Raw genomic sequence first — 17,102 nt, forward strand, 5'->3', positions numbered from 1 at the left:
ACAGGCATGCGCCACCATGCCCGGCTAATTTTTTCTATATATTTTTAGTTGGCCTATTAATTTCTTTCTAATTTTAGTAGAGGCGGGGTCTCGCTCTTGCTCAGGCTGGTTTTGAACTCCTGAGCTCAAACAATCTGCCCACCTCGGCCTCCCAGAGTGCTAGGATTACGGGCGTGAGCCACCTCGCCCGGCCCAGGTGTCTTTTTAATAAAACGACTTCTTTTCCTTTGGGTAGACACCCAGCAGTGGAATTGCTGGATCGAATTGTAGGTCTACTTTTAGTTCTATAAATGAGAATCTTAATATGTGTTTGTATGTGCATATGTATGTATATATGTATGTACACACAACCTTCTCTACTCTGATCTCTGTCATTCTGTTGGTTAAAGTTACACTTGAACAACAGAAATTTTAATTTTCATGAAGTCCAATGCATTAGTTCTTTTGTTTTATGGTTGGTGCTTTTTGTAGCATATGTAATTTTTGCTTACTCCCAGTTTTCAAAGATTTTCTCCTATATTTTTGTGATGGTTAATTTTAGGTGTCAACTTGACTGGGTTAAGGAATACCCAGATAGCTGGTAAAGCATTATTCCTGGGTATGACTATGAGGGTGTTTCTGGAAGAGATTGGCATTTGAATCAGTGGACCAAGTAAAGATAGATATCTCCAAATAAAGATAGTTTCACATCTGCCTTTCTGATCCATATGTCTTTTTCTTTTTCTTGCTGTATCGCAATGGCTAGGACCTCCAGAACAATGTTGAATAAAAGTGTTCAGAGTGTTTATCCTTTCTTTTCCCTGATCTTCCTGGGGAAAGCATTCCATCTTTTACCATTGTGGTAGTATTAAAATATATCCATAATTTCTTTGATATTTCTCCCTTCAAAGAATAGAGCTTAATTTCCCTCCCCTTGAATGTGGGCTATAGTTAGTGACTTGCTTCTAATAAATAGCCTCTGGTGGAAGTAAGGGTATGTGACTTCTAAAGACTAGATTGTAAAGGCATTGTGGCTTCCTCTTTGCTTTCTTTTTCTTTTGGATCACTCACTCTGGGGGAAGCCATGTGCCAAGCTGTGAGGACACCCAAGAAACCTTATGAAGAGATCCACCTGGTGAGTACTGGAGGTTTCCTACAAATAGCAATTAAGGACCAGAGGCCTTCTGCCAAAAGCTATATGAATGAGCAATCTTGGAAGTAAATCCTCTAGCCCCACTCAGGCCTTCAGATGACCATAGCCCCAGTCGACATATGACTGCAACTTCATGGGAGAACGTCAGCCAGACCCACCCAAGTAAGTGGCTCTCAAATCTCTAATCCCCAGAAATTGTGAGATGATAAGTGTTTATTGTTAAGTTGCCAAATTTGGGGGTAATTTGTTACTCAGTAATAGATAACTGATGCAACCATTAAGTATCATGTTTCCTACAGAAGCCCTTCATCACATTGAGGACATTCCCGTCTATTACTAGTTTGCTGAGAGTATTTATCATTAATGGGTGTTGAATTTTGTCAAGCACCCTTTCTACATATATTGAGATGATCATATAATAATCCAGCATATGTATTCTGGTCATATGGTGAATTATATTTATTGATTTTCAATGTTAAACTAACCTTTCATTTCTGGGGTAAACTTTACCTTATTATTGGGATATAACTATATGATGAAATATTATTGAATAGTAAAAGGAGAGAAACTATTGATACATGCAACAAAATGGATGAATCTCAAAAACAGTCTGGTTCCATTTATATTAAGTTCTTAAAATGACAAAACTAATCTAGTAACAAAAAGTAGATTATTGTTTGACTGGGGCTAGAAAGTAGGTAGGGGTTGACAGCAAAAGGCAGAAGAAAAGGGTGATATAAATGTTCTATATCTTGATTATGATAATAGTTATACAAATGTATAATTCATTGATTAGTAAAACACGTGCATTTAAATGTATGTGAATTACACTTCAAGAGATTTCATGCTTTAAAAGTTTATGCTTGAACTCTATAAAGCTAAATAGATTGAGAATGTGTTTTCCAGTCATACCTATTGAAATAAAAATGCTAAAACAATAGGCCAATCTGTCTCACTCTGAACTAGGACTCTTCATCCTGGAACACATAGAAATGGTACAACTGCCAAGAGTTGTTTCTAAATAAACCAGCCATAAAAGAGAAGTCATTCATAAGAGAAACAATTAACATTATCAATTATAAATTACTGTCAGTAAAAACAGTGATTTATTAATTATTACCATGCCCAAAACTGACCCTCCTCTCTCTTTGCACTTGCAGAAAATAAAAAGACTTAAGGAAATGAGAATTCACCTCTAAATTGGTCATTGCCCTGGTCGTGCTGTCATCTTTGCCACTCTCAGGTCGGAATTCCAGAATTGTTTCTGTTCCCAGGTCAGCCCCTCCTGGACCCCTCAACTTGTCATTCTAGCAACTGGAGCAAAAGAAAAAGTGTTGTATTAGTCAGGGTTCTTCATAAAAATAGAACGAAGAGGAGATAGATAGATTAGATATAGATAGATTTATTATGGGAATTGGCTTATGCAATTCAGGAGGTCAAGAAGTCCCATGATCTGTTGTCTGCAACCTGGAGGCACAGAAAAGCCAGTGATGTAATTCAGTCCAAGTCTGAAGGGCTGAGAACCAAGAGCTCCAGTGTCTGAGGGCAGGAGAAGACGAACGTCCCAGCTCAATAAGAGAGAGCAGATTCAACCCTTCTCTGCCTTTTTGTTCTATTTGGCCTCAATGGATTGGATGTTGCCCATCCACGTTGGTGAGGGTGGACCTTTTTTATTCAGCCTATCGATTTAAATACCAATCTCTTCTAGAAACAACCACTCAGACAGACCCAGAAATAATGTTTTACCAGCTAAGTGGGCATTCCTTAGCCTAGTCAATTTGAGATATAAAAGTAACCATCACAAGGGCTGAGGTGTCAGTCACATTCAACTTTCCCCTTTTTCTACTCTTTTATTTTAGGGGTAGAATCTGAGAACTCCACTACCTGCAACCCTCTTCTGGTGGAGGAAGCTGAGGACTAATTCTGCCAGCGTGGTGGAGGATGCTTCATAGGAAGCCCTGAAGAGCCCTGAGATCCAGGAAGCCAGGTGAGCGCAGGACAGCTAAGGTCAGCAAGTCCAGGTGGAGCTGGAAGCCAATAGCAAGAACCACGGGACCATAATCAAAAAGACAGATGATAACAAGTGTAGGGAGGGATGTGGAAAAATTGGAAACCTCATACACTGCTGGTGGGAATGTAAAATAGTTCAGCTGCTTTGGAAAACAGTCTGGCAGTTTCCCAAAAGGTTAAACATAGAGTTATCATGTGACTCAGCAATTCCACTCCTAGGCATACACCCAAGAGAAATGAAAACATATGTCCACACAAAAACATGTACACAGATGTCATAGTGGCATTATTCAGTCGCCTAACAGTGGAAACAACCCAAATATCCATCAAATGAAGAATGGATAAACAAAATATAATGTGCTCATACAATAGAATACTCAGCCCTAAAAAGAAATGCTGTACTGATTAACTCTACAACATAGATGAATCTTGAAAACATAAGGCTGCATGAAAGAAGCCAGTCATAAAGAACCACACGTTGTATAATTCCGTTTCTATGAAAGGTCCAGGATAGTCAAATCTGTGGAGACAGAAAGTAGATTAGTGATTGCCTAGAGCTGGGGCCAGGGGAGGGATGGAGAGATTGGGAGTTAATGGATAAGGAGTGTAGTGTTTCTTTTGGGCGTAATGAATCTATTCTAGAACTGACGGTGGCTCTGGTTGTGCAACTCTGCAACTATACTGAAAGCCATTGAACGTACACTTTAAATGGGTGAATTGTATGATAGGTGAAGTAGATTTCAATAAAGCCATTACAAAAACAAACAAAAGAGCCAGGGGACCAGGCCAGAAATGGAGAAACCAGAAGTTGGCCAGAAGGGGGGCGGGGGGAGAGATGGGGGTGGGGCGCGGGGAAGGCAGGTAGGTGGCCTGAGGCAGTTCCTGGCTAGGTATTGTGTGCCACTGTTGCTGGGTCTGCATTTGCTGCAGAGTGAGGCACTGATAGGGCCAGGGGTAGGGTAGACATCTCCTGTGCAGATGCTGTTTTTATGACAGAAGACTGCTTTTATAGTTGCTGCTGTTAAAGAATTCCAAAGAGGCTGCTTCTGTGTTCAGGACTTTGCAGGAGGCAGGAGGGGGCATCGTGTTGATTTGTTTATTTAGATCCTCAGTCAGGAGATTGAGTTACTCATACACAGTTCAAGACACTTTATCCGTGGTGATCACATGTAATGCTTTATTCATATATTCCTTTATTTGGTCATTTTTACTCCCATATTCCACCCTAACCACCATTCTAATGGGCATAATGAGTGGTTTGGGTTTACACGTACACACTTGCGTATTGTGTGTTACCGTCCTGTATGTCTGTATATATGTGTCTTACATTTAGAAAATATTCATAATATTGTATTGGATATCTCGTTCTGTTTCTTTTTTCACTCTACCTTCTGTTTTTAAAACCCATCCATGCTCTCAGCGAACATCTAATTCTTTGCTTCTGACTGCTCACTGGTGTGTGTCTACTACACGTTACCTATCCACAATCCCTGTGATTGCCGTACAGGTTGCCTTCTTCTCCCTGTTACTCGAAATAATATGTGGCACCCACAAGAATGTGCCTCACAGATCTCCAACCACAAGGAGTGTAATTGACAAAAGGCCCAGCTCTGTGCTCTGAAATCCATCTGTGGGTTTCACCTGAGGCCACACTTTCCACAGGCTGCTCCTAGCCAGTTACTGAGTGCAGCAGGGACACTAAGGCAGGCCACCCACCCCTGGGAGACACAGGTTGCTCTCATGGCTTATTTTGGCTTGATCACTTCCTAGTGGATTCAAAGAACTTTCTTCAGCTTCCACCAGCCTTCCTTCCCTGTCTCCTTCACAGGGGGTCAGACTTTCACTGTGATATGAGTTCTCCCATCCCTCCCATTTTCTCTCACAGGTATTCCCCCTAATAAAATGTTTGTACATTCAATTGGTTTAATCTATATCTTGCCATCTATTTCTTAAAAGACCCATGCTAACTTATAATGCCATACCAAACATCGCTGTACATGTACCCTGATAAAGTTGTGTAAAGATTTCTTGGGGAGGTACACCCAGGAGGGAAATTGCTGGGTCACAGGGCAGGGCCCGATTGCCCCTGGAGTGGCTGCTCCCATCTGAATTCTCTCCAGCAGTGCATGGCCTTCCTACATCTTTGCATCTCTGCCTATTCATGGCATTATCCAGCTAATTCATGCCCACCCAAGGGGCAAAGAGTGATATCTCTTTGTCATCTTAAATTCCTTTTCTCTGATTACTAAAATTATTGATCATTTCTTATGCTTATTAGTCTTGAGGGATTCCTTTTCTGCCAATTGCCTGTTACATACTTGGTCCATTTTTGTGTTTGGATTGCTTTCTTTTTCTTTTTGGTTTTAGGAATTGTTTGTTTATTTTAGATATTGAACCCCTGTTGGTTTTAGATATTGCAGATATCTACCATTTACCGTCTAGTGACTTTGCCCATGATGTCTGTGATTGAACAGAAATCCTTAATTTTATGTAATCAAGAGCATCATTGCGGCGGGGGGTGGGGGGGGTGTTCTCTGTGCATCACGGCATGGTGAAGAGGTTGAACCCTGGCCAGGCACACCCAAACGTCATTCCTGGCTCGCCGTGTCGGGAAGTGTTACCTAGTTAAACTACCTCTCTATTTTTTTTTTCACTTTCACTTTCCCCACCCCTAATTATTAGAATGACCTGACCAAATGTTATCAAAACAAACACTATAAATAATACCAAGCCTTTAAAGATGACTAAACCAAATGTTATTTCTTGGTACAGGCGATCTTCATGGCATGGGACAAAGCGATCTTAAATCCTTGTAAAGCTTCCCTGGCAACTCCAGCCTACCTGTCATTTTCAAATTCAGCGAAAGCAATGCCATGTCTCCCAGGTACCAAACATACTTCCTTGAAACCAGGGAACTGATTAAACAGCATGGATAACATCATCTCATTAGTCTCTGCTGATAAACTAATAAAGAATAAAATATAATGTGGAGGATAATCAGGAACCTGAAGATTTGGTGTTGAATTTCCTCGGGTACTAACTGAATTTGGTGTTCCCTGACCAGGCCTTTTTTTTTGTTTTCAAGAGTAAGGGTCTGGCTCTGTCCCCCAGGCTGAAGTGCAGTGGCACAATTACAGCTCACTGCAGCCTCCTGGGCTCAAGAGATCCTCCTGCCTCAACCTCCCAAGTAGCTGTGACTACAGGTACATGCTTCCACTCACAGCTATTTTTTTCCATTTTTTGTAGAGACAGGGTCTTGCTTTGTTGCCCAGGCTGGTTGCTCCTGGCTTCAAGTGATCCTCCCACCTCATTCTCCCAAAGTGCTGTGCTCACAGGAGGGAGTTGCTGCACCCAGCTTGAACAGCCTTTTTGTTTGTGGTTGTTGCAGTCTGTTCCACAGTTTTCACTTTCTTCTTTTCTTCTTTCTTTTCTTTGTTAACAAAAGTGCCACACATTTTGATTATATCAGAATCTGTTTTTCATACTGGATTGCACTGGTTTACCAGAAAATGGAAATTCTTGTGATCGTCTCAAGGCATTCGTGGCTGAGCCTGGTTTTTAAATACAACGAAAACTTGCCCCTCATCTTTATGGTCTTTAAAGCCACAATATCTACCACGTGGCCAAATTGAGAAAACAGGGCACATCGGAATCTCTTCAATTCTTTTTTATTAATCCTGTCATCCATATCGTGGATGTCAATTGTATAGTTTGGTCTGACACCACGTTTCGGGTTCAGTCCTTCAAACAGCCTCGGGCCTATACCATTTTCAGTAAGTGCCTGGTAAGTTTCCTCTCTTTCAATTTTTCCTCTCAAAAACAAGGATTATATAAGAGAATCCTACTCATCTGAAGCAATTGAGATAGGCAGTTTGTTGATAAATTAAAAATAGAGAATCATTAAATACCATACATATGTTAAACATTTTCTTTTAACTTAAAACATACAAATATGCATTTACTTATACATCTTTATGTAGGGCACAGGCCTTTTCTTCGAGAATGATCTGCTAATTGTACTTTCCATCTTTTTATCTTATACCTAATCCAGATTCATAATGCATTGGCAACAATTTTCAGCTTGGGATTCCTTAAAGTGTAGCAAGAACTGATATCTTCTAAATCGTTATATATTTTTTCTGCCTTTTTATAGTTGTTCTGATTCGTATTTAATTGAATAGAAAGTTTTTTTCATCACATCTTTCAAAAGTGCTCCACTCAATTTTCTTAGGAACAACTCTTCACACTCATATTTAACCAGGTTGTGTACTCTTTAATTCAGTTACACAATTATGACAAGTACAATAGGCACAAACAGGTTTAGGAACAAACAAAATTTCTTTTTGTAAGCACGTGACTCGACACGTTGAGCAGAAGCACACAGGCAAACCAGAGTCCTTGGCTGCAAATGGTCCGTGTGCCTTTAGAATTGGTTGTTGTGGGTTACAGAGGAAATGGAGAGCCTTGGAGAATCTGATGAACTGTTCAAGCGGGGCCTGCTAAGAGTTTCCATCATTAACTTCTTGGTTGGTTCTGCCGAACTCTGCCTGGCTCTTAGTTAGTGTTCAGTGATTGCTAATCATTATTAACAGTAGACCAGTGGTTCTCAACCCTGGGTGATCTGTCCCTTCCTCCCCATACTCCAGGGACATTTGGCAATGTCTGGAGATGTTTTTTGTTGTCACAACTGGAGAGATGGAACCAGTATCTAGTGGGTAGAGGACAGATATCTTAAACATCCTCCAATGCTCAGGACAGTCCCCAAAACAAAATGTCAATAGTTCCCAGGTGGAAAACCTTGCACTAGACTGCATGCTTCAGGAGAACAGGAGCCACAGATGTGCTTATTCATAACTGCATCGCTAGCGTCTAACGTATCTCATGGTTCATAGGAAATCCTCGAAAACCCTGTGTTGATGTGTGCATGCAAACTGACCGAGCAAAAGGCCTTTGAGACAAGTAAGGCACATCTTCAGAGTTAGGCCTGAGCCTTCAAAGGGGTGCAACTGACCCCTCCCCAGAAAGTCAATCCAGACCACTTTATGCCTGAGCCTGTCTATTATAGTGGGCCAATTGCAATTGGTTTGATCCTGATCTGCTTATACAGTTTATGCCTGTCATTCATATTAGCCCACTCGGAATTTCTTTTTCTTTTGGTGATTGAATTCCAGCTTGCTCCCTGAACTCTGCTCCCACTCTGCAATTCAGCTTTAGCCTACTGCTCGGCACAGCCTGGCCATCCACTGGTGCTCAGTTCCTCGCTCTGCTGCTGGCACCCAAGAGCTCGCTTCAGCTCTGCCCCAGCACTGAGGAGATGGGACAAGTAGGGTTAGAGCTGGTTACAGAGACGACCCAAGGGAAGAGAACAAAAGAGGCCTGGTCTGGGCAAGCAGAACTGGCTTCTCGCCCTTATTCTACTGCTTATCAGCAATATCTTGGGTAAAATCCCATATTTGCCTTTTCTTGACTTCAGTTTTCTCATCCGTAAAATGGAACCAATAAAAATTTTCAACCTATTTTACAAAGTGGTTTGTAATAAAATGATAGCATAAAGATAATTTTTCAGGAAGTTTTACAAACAACTTAAGATAAATGTCAAAGCAAGCAACTTTGTACGTATACATATAGTGCTTTGCATGGTTTAAGTAACTACTACATTCCAGGGAAACTGGACCAGGACACAGCCCTGTGTTCTTTTCACTGTGATATCCTGCTACTAAGTAGGTCCTTTGAAAACACATCAAACTGATTTAGAGAAAATAATGCCAAATAATCACATTATAAGGGGATTTGGCATAAAGGGAAGCTGTGCAGCATATGCCCGAGGGATACTTTAAGAGTCATGTTCCAGAATGTGAAATTGGGAAATAGTCAAACTAGACAGCATTTTGTCTTTTCCTTTCTCTGCTCATTCAAGCTTTGGCTCCTGTTTCTGTGACATGAATCTACAGAACAGCAAATGCCATAACTTTGAATTCACACATGACTGTTGCCTGTGTCACTCCGTGGGACTCGGCCAGGCCTAGCGATACTTGCAAATGGGTGGCAGGTGAGGGGGCACTAGGACTTGGAAATATCTCTGCCCCTAGGGGTAGAACACAAGGGAGGGAAAAGGAGCTATGCAGCCGCAGTTAATTCTGGTTTCGTGCACAACACGGGGCAAATGCAACTGGAGAAGATCTGAGCAAGCAGTTGAGGAGGAAAAGAGGTATGTGACACACAGGTATGTGACACACAGGTGTGTGACACACAGGACTGGGGCATTCAAGGTGGATCACCCTTAGCGATTCAGGACATCAGCCAGGACTCTGAACCGTGGAGGTATTTGTGAGTCTGGTCCCTGGGAGCTGGACCAGCAAGGCAAAGGGAGGCTTCTGTTCTAGGAGGAGATGGGGACACCACCAGGTTATTGGGAATAGGCTCAAGATAGAAGCCCAGATACAAGAAATGGGCATGTGAAAGCAGACTGAGAATTCAGGAACAAGTAGGTGCTGCTTAACGACCTCTGTGAAGGTTGGCTGCAGCCGAGCTGGAGTGGAAAGACTGTTCTGTGGGAAGGGGAAGATGAAGAAATCAGATTCCAGACTGGACAAAGGAGACAGTGAGCTAACCATCATCAGTAAGCTGTGGGATCCTTCATTGCTTCTGCTGTCCCAGAGTGAGCACAGTACCAGGCACGCTGGAGTCTCTGGGCTCTAGAACATTCCCCTTCCAGGTGTGGAGTAATCTCACAGGTGGTACCACAGAGCTATTATTAGAGAGGTACAGGGAATTTTTGGAAACTCTCTGGGTTGAGATTTTAAATATTTATAGTATTATCAGCCCCTGATCTTTAATCAACTTTTTGCTTCCTGATGCCACCTTGTACCTATCACCAACCCATAGAGGTCTTTCCAGACAGCCAGCCCTGACCTCCTAAACCTGTGAGCAGTCCCCTAGAGCACAGCCCATCAGAGGCATCAAAGTGGAGGCTGGCAGGAAAGGAGCATGGGAGGAAAAGGGACCAGCTCTACAAGAGATCTAAAGTGGATAGACACTGAAAAGGAGGTGGTGTAGAGAGAGAATACTGGTGGCTGTCCAAAGCATTTTGTCCTAGGATTGAGTCACTATTGTGTGTAATATAAATCTTTTCAATGCTGACCTACATAGCAATGAACAAGTGAACGAATGGGTGAATAAATGAATCAGTGAACGAATCCAAGAATCAATGGACTGATAAATGAGTTGATGATGAGGACAGGAAAGTGGTAATGCGCAACCATCATTATACGGGTATGTGTATGAGTGTATGCGCGTATGTGCATGTGCGTACATAGGGGGCTATCCTGGATCTTAGATAGAGATTGGTGACAAATGAAAAAAGAGTCACAAGCCCCAAAGTGCCTCAGAGCCCTCACCCCAAGAATGGTGACAGACGTGTGTAGCAGCTGCACCCCCACAGCTGACAGTTGTCATGTTCAACTCTCCCTTCCCCCATGCAACCACAGGGTATGGTGTGAAGAGGGGCCCACGCCAAAGGACGTTCCACTCTAATCAGCCCTTCCTCTGACAGTCCCTGTATTTATTCCCTGACACCACAGAAGAGTCACTCACAGAGTGTGTAACTAATGCATTAATGCGAATGAAATTCTGTGCCTCTGAAAGACCGGGGACCCAGTATTGGCTAAAATAATACTTTATATATGCACTGTGCAGTGCAGTGGCAAAACTGTGGCTACACAGAGTGGTATGACCTTGACATGATTTCACCTAGCCAGTCTATAGGGGGAAAATGTTTCCTAATGGCCAGTTGTGACTGACCTCTTCTGAGTGGATATCAAGTTCTCAACTGCTAGAAGGAGTGAGTAGCAGGATCACCAGGGAGCTTTGTCAAACTTCACCTGCTCCAGGCATCCCAGCCCTTATTCTCATATTCCCTGCCTGAGACAGAAGCTATTAGAGGGTGAGGAGCTAGACCTGAAGTTGTTTGCAGCATCACTAACACCCAATGCAAAGCCTGCCAAATAGTATGGGCTCGATATGTATTTCTTGAATAAATGAATGAATTTAGATGTTATTATAGCTGTAGAATGTGGGGCTTGAAGGGTTCTAGAGCTCAACCAGTTACCTTCTTATTTAATACTAGAAACTAGGCCCAGAGTGGTGAAGTGACTTTTCCGATATCACACATCTAATGGCTGAACGTAGCTACTAAAATTGCAGGAGAATTCAGAGTGGTAAGTGTAAAATTATAAATTAATCAGTAAACATATTGTTTTCTGCAAAGGGCAAAGCACTAGTTTTAGAAAATTGGTCATAAAATCTAACTAAAAGAAAAAAAAACACATGCTAGAATCACACTGTCAAACATGGGGGTATGGGCTGTGGATCTGTCCCTGGGGGTTCCTGCCATCCCCATTCTGAAAAGTTCTATTGCCAGCTAAGCCTTGTCTTACAACTCCAAGCTTACAAAGCACAGATGGTTTATGAGAGAGGTATCATCTTCTTACCAGGAGAAAAGAGCCAACATTGAATGCCAACTCAGTGCCAGGTGCATCAAAGAAGATTCTAAGAGAGATGCTCATTGATCTGGAAGGATTTAGGTGTGATTCCATTTTAAGATACATGATACCAATTATGAAGACCCTCCGGACCATTAGAACATCTTTTCAAGAAGCAGCAGCAAAGTGTCATGAACATAGCTACAAATTTCAGGGGAAAACTACTTATTTCTATTGTCAAGATCCAAGAAGTAAATCAACTTTGAAACAATTACTTCTTTTTCATTGGGCAAAGTCCAAAATAAAAACCACAGCCTCTACTTGCAGATTAAGTTCTTTTCAATACTTCATACTCCAAAGATATATAAATAAATCTATTCAGCTTTCAGTTGCTGGAAAGCAGGTTGCTATTCTAAATGAACAAACAAATTATATATCTTTCCTACCAAGGGTGACATTTCCATGTGGCCACTGAGACACCACCTAGAGAAGAAACCGATGAGGCATAATTATCTGTTCACAATGTGCTTTGGCAATTGTGCAACTAGAAGGGAAGACTGACGTGGAGGGGATGCAACTTTATCAAGCAAATGATTCAGTCATTTTGTTACCCTTTTGATAGTAACAGCACCTTGTGAAACTGGGCTCCGTGAAGCACTTAAACCATCTGTCCCTCTGTCGGACTCTATCCATCCATCCAAATGGCTTCAACCAAAATCAAGTGTTACCATATGAAATATTTTGAAAATATTTGTGTGTAATCCTGATAAAAAATGTTTAGAGCAGCATGTTCTTAACCACTACATTTCCAAAAATATCTCTCGCATATGCCAACAATTGAGCACACAACCTGTGTTATCTGGGCCTTCAACCATTTGCACTGTTCATCTTTGAAGCCAGCTGTTGAGGGGCATTAATCGCAAGGTTACACACGATCCAAAGAGGATCGTTTGACAATGGCACACACGGTCATCAGCGGGTTGGGCTGGTCTAATCGCACTCAATACAACATATATTGCAGATGGAAGATAAGAGTTTTTCCAAGTGTGTGTGGCTCGCATGATTGCACAAAGTCAGTGAGACCAGAGAGCTGCTACCATGACAGCAGAGCCATTTTTGAAATTAAAAAATGTATACGACTGCCTTGTTTGCCCCAAAATAACTAATTTATGAAATCCACCAGTCGACTAAGATTTTAAAACCTTCAAATGGCAAGACTTGCATTATACGTTCTATGAGTTTATCCTAAGTTAATAAAATCATACCTTATCCCTCATATTTTCATCTAACTCTGGTGTTCATTAGTTGAAATAATAAAATTTTAAGGGAGTTTTTTTAAAAACTCGAATAATTACTCATGCAAATTTGAAAATAAAAAGCCTCTTTACCAGAACGATTTCTACAGAATGTTAAATGCAGCACTTAGATTAATCTGTATCTCAGCTTTTAACCACATCCTGCCTCGCAGACCTCAGACACAGGAAAGTGGGGAAGAATTCAATGTGCCTGTCTACCCCAGGACAGCCTTACATCTCACTATTAAGGAATTTCAGTTGTAATAAACTTTTGAACAAATGTTTTTATGGTGAGAGATTGTAATTCTAAATTATGAGACCCAACGTTTTCTTCTTCAGTTGCCTCTGATATAATGATAAAAGTTGGCAAACCCTCCCTCGGTCCCACTTAAAATCTACGAAATTGAAGTATGGCTGTGGTTTTGTTTAAGGCCAATAAAACCAGGCAACCCTGCACTAGTTATAAGAATAAAATGTTAAATTAACAATTCTACCACAACGAATTTATCTTAAGAAAATAAACATGGGAGCAAAGACTAGTGTACAGGGATATTCATAGCAAGATCTGTTTTATGTGAAAAAATGAGAAAAATCTTAATGTTCAATAACAGAGCATTAGACAGATGATGGTACAGCCATTAAAAATGATGATATAGATTAAAAAGTGTTTACATTAAATGTTAAATAATGAAAAAAGTTATAAAATACTAAAGATGGATTAGATAACTTATATAGGGAAAATGTACTGTATATAATAATACATCCAGAAGAATATATGGTATAATTATAGCTTATTTTAACTTTCTTCTTTGTTTTTAATTTTTGTAGAATAAATACTTGTGTAACTTTATTTTTAAAAGCACATTTTATTAAAAAATAAAAAAGAATGTCAGAGGCCAAACATGCTACTTGCCAGATGTTTGTCATGGATATCTGAAGTCACTCCTTCTTACTTGGAAAGTCAGGATAAGCTAATTGATGAAACAAAAAAAATTTTATATCACAGTGACTGATCTTGATTAGAGGTTGGTTTTCATCAATGCAAGGGTCCAACGCCGCTGTTGCTAGTCGAGTAGGTCTCCTGAGCAGCTCTTGTCTGAGCAGTAACCCAGGAGCCAAGGCTCTTCCAATCTAGGGGCTTCTCTGAATCCATTGCATTAGAACAGCAGGCAAGGGAAGAGGGAATTTTGAGGTCTGCACAGGAGGTTTTCTTAGACCAGCCCGTAAATAACTCACAATACTCCTGCCTGATTCCACTGGGGCCACAACTCAGTCATATGTCCATATATAACTGTGAGGAAGACTGAGGAGGAAAAAGGAAATAACTTGGTAAACAACTAGCCAACTGCAGCCACACTAGCATAACCAATGCAGGGAAGACTTCCACGTGGAAACTCTACCCAGTACATGGGGGTAGGAGTAAGCATCCTTCCCAGAACTAGAAAATGAGGAAATGAAACTTAATCTAGCTGAAACCAACCCAAATACATGTAATTTATCTAATTCCCACCTATTTGAACAGTGAACAGGAGAGAATTAAATAGACATTGTAAAAAAGGGCATTCTCACATGTGCCCTGTATTTCAGAACTTACTTTTCTTAATCATCCAACTTGTGATCACCTTGCCAGGATGGAATGGCCTCGTGCTATCCACGGTGGTCCCTAATAGATTGGCTGGATGCAGATGGCTGAAGATCTGACAGCACCCAGGTTGAACTGGGGCGTCTTGGGTCCTGTCTTCAGAAACATGATTACACCAATAGATCCGAGACTGTGGCACAATCACACATCAATGTAGTCAAATATATTAATCTGAAACCTAATAGTGGGAGGCCCCCAGTTTGAAGAAAGAGAGTATTAATAGAAAGATATGATCTTCAGAGCATTTAGTGAAAGGAAGAGCCAGCTAAGAGTAAGAATATGACATTTTATTCATCACCATTTGAGGAGAAACATTAAACCACAATTTTAGCTAATATTCACTGAACTTCATGGCTCTCAGGCTTTTAAACATGTCACATGCATTGTGTCACTTAATTCTATAACAATTCTATGAAAGAGGTTCTCTGACGATAGATAAGGTTCAGTTCAACAGATGAGGAAACCGATGGTCAGGGAGTGTAAGTGACCTGCTTAAGTTTTCAGTTTGTAAGTGTCAAAGTTGGGAGAGAACCAAGGGTGTCTGATACCAGATCCTGAGAGTCAGTAAGCTCAGTGCAACATGTGGGATGTGAAAATCATGGTCATCCCAGAGGTGGCAGGGATTACTCCTTGGGTTCCACCTTGACCTGGGTGAAAGAGTTCCCCAATCCTATACTGTCGTCCTCTGGGGCAGCTTATAAAAATACAGTTCCAAAGCCCCATTCCAGCCCCTACTAAATGAATTTCTAAGAGTGGGGCCCAAGGATCCATATTCTTATAAAGCTTCTGTGGCCATTCTGGTATTCAATGATGTTTGGGAATTAATACTCCAGAATTTTCCTCCCTTGGCTCTGATATGACATACATTTGGAAGATTCTGTTTGAAAAGTTAGCTGTATTGACAATGGAACAGGCTACCCTAGATGGCGTACATAAAGTTCTGATCACAGGAAAATTTATACTCTTCTGTGAATTAATAGATTGGCTTTCAGTTTTCTATATTAGTCTTGGAGAAGCTTGACCAGCGTGAGTAGATTCCCCCAAACCTGTTCATCTCATTTTGTAGTGTGGATAGGGTGACGAACCCTCCTGGCTTACTCAGCGTTTTCCTGGTTTTACCACTGAAAGTCCCACATTCTAGGAGATTCCTCTGATCAAGCTGGGCTGATTGATAGCATGAGCAACCTACCCTAGTTTACCTGAAACTGTCCTATGTTTTAAACCTGAAGGTCCCATGTCCTGGCAGCTCTGTGAGTCCCAAGCAAACTGGGTCAGCTTGTCATTGCCTTCCTGCGAGACTCTGTCTATGCAATCTGCGGGCCTTAGGCACATTCTCTATTTTATTGTTTACTAAAATATATCATCCTAAGACACAGTGATATCCAGAGTTTTCAGGAAGTAAGAATTGTGTTCCTAATGAGGCGTCATAAATACTAAAACATACAGCTTGCAGGCCACTGCGAAGACTTATTTAGGGAAAAGAAACTGTCAGGATTTTCTCAAAAATGGAATGCTCTGGAATTTCCTTTCATCCTTTCATAAATAGGACTGAAAAAGCAAACCAAAGGTGTGTTGCTATACAGTTCAAAATTTTGATAGGAAGGGATCTGAAGGCCACACCAGAAATTGATCACAGAAACTCCAAGGTCTCTGGAGCCTGCAGAAAAGACGCTGGCATCACCAGATGTTCCCTGTCCAAGAAGGTTTCCAGTGCCTCCTTCCTTGGCCTGGTGCCTCTCTGACTTGGGGTCAGCCTTCATTCCCCATCTCTCAGACTTATTATGCTTCAAGCCAGTGACTCAAGTGAGTGAGTTTGTCTAATAGATTTCCATTTTGTTTCCGAGACGTTTTCTTCATGGAAGAATCAGTTAGTGTTGGGTCAGTCATTTATATATTAACACATCTGAATATTCATAAACAGGGGCTGCTTTAGTGTTCCCAAACTGTGCTTCATGACTAATTCATATGTTTGACAGCAACTATGTTATTCAATTTATTTAAAGACTACAATCAATATAGCACGCTGCTCTAAAACATAGCAACCAGCCCTTTAACTGTAGTGTGCTTTAAAATTTCTTTCTAGTTATTTCTCCATCACAGTGAGCCACAAATATAGGGTAATTACTAATAATTCTATCTCCATTTTGCATGTCACCACAATCAACATATTGATTGCTTTTTGATTATAATAAATGGTTGGTTAAATTGAGGGTTTGAGATTAAGAATGCTAAGCTCCGATATTTATTTAATTCAGCTGCACCAATTTAGGTTCTACATGGTAATTTCATAAGAAGCTATTGAGAATCGGAGTAGTTATTTGAAGCAAGTTATAGAGAGCCCAGTTTCCCCAGGAGAATCTGTCATTTAAGTAAATTACACCAACGAGGGGTTTGGTTCTGCCTCTTGGAACATACAAAAACTCCAGCATTGTGCTCATTTTGATATGTAAATAGAGTGGAGAAAAACTTAGGAAATTCTTCTGTTAATTTCCTATTTTAGGATTTAAAGAAACAAGTCTCAGAGAAAGACTAAATGAAGGCTT

At 40.9% G+C, this 17,102-nt stretch overlaps 1 pseudogene; it reads right to left on the reverse strand.

The window, feature by feature from the left end:
* Window positions 1-5,898: 5,898 nt before the first annotated feature.
* On the reverse strand, window positions 5,899-16,319 carry LOC105819105 (annotated as a pseudogene).
* Window positions 16,320-17,102: the final 783 nt, after the last annotated feature.

This window comes from Propithecus coquereli, unplaced genomic scaffold, assembly GCF_000956105.1.
Source record: "Propithecus coquereli isolate 6110/MARCELLA unplaced genomic scaffold, Pcoq_1.0 Scaffold47, whole genome shotgun sequence".
Lineage (NCBI taxonomy): Eukaryota > Metazoa > Chordata > Mammalia > Primates > Indriidae > Propithecus > Propithecus coquereli.